Source organism: Palaemon carinicauda, chromosome 26 (assembly GCF_036898095.1).
Source record: "Palaemon carinicauda isolate YSFRI2023 chromosome 26, ASM3689809v2, whole genome shotgun sequence".
Classification (NCBI taxonomy): Eukaryota; Metazoa; Arthropoda; class Malacostraca; order Decapoda; family Palaemonidae; genus Palaemon; species Palaemon carinicauda.
The window spans coordinates 55,905,468-55,909,640 of record NC_090750.1 but is presented as its reverse complement, the minus strand read 5'-3'; positions in this window follow the sequence as shown (position 1 = coordinate 55,909,640).

Genomic DNA, 4,173 nt, shown 5'->3' with positions numbered 1-4,173 from the left:
CAGCCACATTGCTATCATTCTTAGATATATGGAAATTCCAAAGTCTAGAGAAAAAAACGATAACAAGCTTTGATATCTGATGTGATAAGAGATGAAAGGATTGAGCTATAAAAAACTGAATTTGACACCTGGAGGCCTATCTTGATCTCAGTCATGTAGTGATGATGTTTATATGATATCAAATTGCATGTTTTTTATGATACTCTAGCATATGATAAGTTGAACAGATTGGTTGATTAATTTCTGCTTATAACATTGGTAAATTATTCTAAGAAGCTTCAATTTTGGTGGAACTTCCTTTATATTGTTCCGCTGAAATAAAATGTTTTGATAAAGGGCATTGCCAGAGCATTATGAATATTTACAATATATTTTCATTTTTTTTTTTTTTTTTTTAGTATTTCCACTCTGTAACTCTCTAAGAATAACTAATATATCGAAATAAGATTTAACTATATCCTTGGCCCAATAGTCATTTGCTCTCTTAGGCAATTGAATGAGCAAACAACTGTTCGCTAACAGTTCACCCGAATGGTGTCTTCCTATTGGTCAAGGCCTAAATAGGACTTTCCTATTGGCTGAGTCAATCGAGAAGTAACGCCAGAAATGTTCCTCAAAACTGGATTTCCCCAGTATTTCACTCTCAAAAGACCCTCGCTGATGCCATCTATTGGTACTTTTAGAAACATGTTAGACTTCAGTTAATTACCAAAAGATCTATTTTAATCTTTATTTAAAAATACTTAATAAAAATCCCATACACATGTATGAGTATAAATACAATGGAATAGAAATATATATATGATATAAATACCAAAATTAGAAGTATCACGACAGATATATTAAATCTTAGAGAGTATTCTCGATTATAGTTTCTGAAAAAACTGGACTAGCATAGTAGGAGGGGTTCAGAATTGCCAATAATTCAAGTCGAAAGAATATTCTATAATGAGGGATGTAAGCATTAGATTCTTTTAGCTTTTTATAATTGCAAAATTTCATACAATGAAACGAGTTGGTCAATGTCTAGTTTATATAATCAAAAATAGGTTTCAGTTGTATATTATTCACAAACTCTCTCATATAAGCGAACGACCAGCAGACGACAACATATCGTAAAAGAATCCTTGTCGAACAAACCAAGAGCATTATCAACATGATTTTAATTGTACAAACTATTGACATTACATTGAATATAATTAAATTAAAATCCTGCTCAGTTATAGTTTGATTTTCAATTCGTATAATTATTGTAAGAATTACTATTTCATCTTTTTTAACGTATCTTAGATTTCGTAAGGTTGGCTTTCTTGGTACGTAAGTAACCTTCTGTTTTGAACACAGCACTTTCCTTATAAATTTGGATATTATATAAGTCGTATTTCTCAGTTAAAAAATCTGATGATTAATCTCAAAATTATGAAACATTTTCATAATTCTGACAAAAATATGAACAAATTATCAGAGCTGAAAATAATTTGTGGTCTTCGGGACTTATTTCATGAAAAAACTATTGTTTTATAATTTCGAAAAATATTAAAAATAAATTAATTCTGGAACAAAATTAAGTCTGTTATTCAAAAAATGAATCAACATTCTTCAAGTACTAAAACGGAATTATCACCTATGTTGAGCTATAATTGAAAATTTAGAGGGAATTTTAAACATCATTTCTGGTGTTATTGGCGTTGATGACGTCTATGCTAAGTGGATTCCAAGCTGTCAAACATAAACATATGATTTACATCATTATGAACAAATAAATGGCAATTTTGATTATATATCCAAACACATAAATTCTCTTCATTATGATATATTATCTTGAGCTAACAAGACAGCGTTTGCTGTCAATATATTACCTCTATTTCATCTTCATGTATGGAATTAAAATTGGCAGCCCTTGTACTAGTTCTGCTATCCTTGGAAACATTACGGATAAGTCTAGTTCTATATTAATACATTTATAGACTGTTTATGTTTAAAATGCTGTATATATATATATATATATATATATATATATATATATCCTTAGATTGTTTAAACTTGTTTGAAGGTTGGGTTAGAAGAGGAGGAATGAGAATTTCTCACCAAGTGTCCGGAAATAATGAACTTTATGTGGTACTTTACTTTATCAGTAATTGAGTAATTAACTAAAAATATTAAATAGTAATAACTGAATTAACAATAGCGTCATAAAGAAATAATAACAATGATAATATTAGTAATAATAAGGTTGTTGATGTAAAATAAGGATATAGGTGAGGCTGATGAAAATGGTAAAATGAATACGAATTAGTACTAAAATCTCTCTCTCTCTCTCTCTCTCTCTCTCTCTCTCTCTCTCTCGCTTTAACATCAGGAAAATACAGTAGATGATAATATTTCAATATAAAAACGAGAAAATACAGAAAAAAAATATGAAGGAGATAAAATGTACCATGAGAGTTATATTTTATTTAGCTATGTAGTTATTTTATTACATGAAGCTTAGAAACTATGAACATTTCGTCAAATATATTATTCTTGAGATTCATATTATGGTTTTTTTCTTTTTCTTTTTTGTGAAAGTAAATGAGATGAGCATTTTATCAGTCATTTTAAATGTTACATTTATTTCATGAATAGAGGAGGCAAAGGGTAGTAATAATGCTTTAGCAGGACTGATATTGTCCTAAATATTGATACTATATATATATATATATATATATTTATATCTATACACACACAAGCACACACACACACATATATATATATATATATATACACACACATATATATATATATATATATACATATACATATATATGATTATATACACACACAAATATGTATGCATATACACACACACACACACATATATATATATATATATATACAGTATGTATATATATATATATATATATACACGCACAAATATATATGCATATAGCCTATATATATATATATATATATATATTTATATATATATATATATATATGTATATATATGTATGATCAACACCCAAGCCCCTCTCCATCAAGTTAGGACCTAGCAAGCCCATCCAATGGCTGCTGATGGCTCATCAGGTAGACCTTTTAAGCTCCCCTAAGACCCCCTGCTAACAATAATGGTGAGGTTGCAGAGACTACAAGAAACTATTGAATATGACTACACCTTGAATCCCAGTCCAACAGATTGCCAGTGACCTTTTTAATAGGGTACCACAATCCTATATACTACATATCATCCATTGGTAGTAAGGGTGGTGGGCAGGATCAGAAATTGTTGTGATAATTCAGTGTCCAAAACACTTGCGTGGAAGAAGACCACTATTCATGAAGCCTGATAGAATTAGCATGATTTGATTTGAAGAAATATATTTGGCTGATATTTCTCCTTTTCATATATTGGAGGAATTGCAAAATATGATAGACAGTTTGAATAGAGAAAGCAGATGTTTATGACTGAAAATAAATATGAGTAAAACTAAGATAATTCATAAATAAAAGATTTGATGACAAATATTATACTGTCTTTTTTAATAGATCAGGACTATGATAATTGCATGAGCCCTATTTCAATTTAGAAAATGTAAATTATTTTCATGGTGAAAATCTTTGATATATGTACCTGATCTTAATATTCAACAGAATTTCTATTGTATTGATTTTTTTGCATTTGCCAGTAACTTTTTTTAAGATACTGTACTTCAATTATTTAATTTTTCATTGTTTCCTTTCTTCTCTGAGCTATTTTCCCTGTTGGGGCCCCTGGGATTATAGCATCCTGCCTTATGAGTTGTAGCTTAGGAAGTAAAAATAATAATAATAATAATAATAATAATAATAATAATAATAATAATGATAATAATAATAATAATAATAATAATAATAATAATAATAATAATAATAATAATAATAATAATAATAATACATCCCTGAACAAAACATACACCAAAACTAAGAATTCTACTCCAATTTCAGAATGTTGAAAGACTTAAAAAAAAAAAAAAAAAAAATACTTTTACATTAAGCCCACAAATACTATTAAGAGTATTTTGAGGATTATATTCGCATAACCACGAAAGATATTCACCCTTGCTGAATGTGGAATATAGATTTTATAAATGGATTTGCAAGCTATTATCTTTGTCATCGGATTGAGGGTCAAGATGAGATTCAAATGGTATTTTC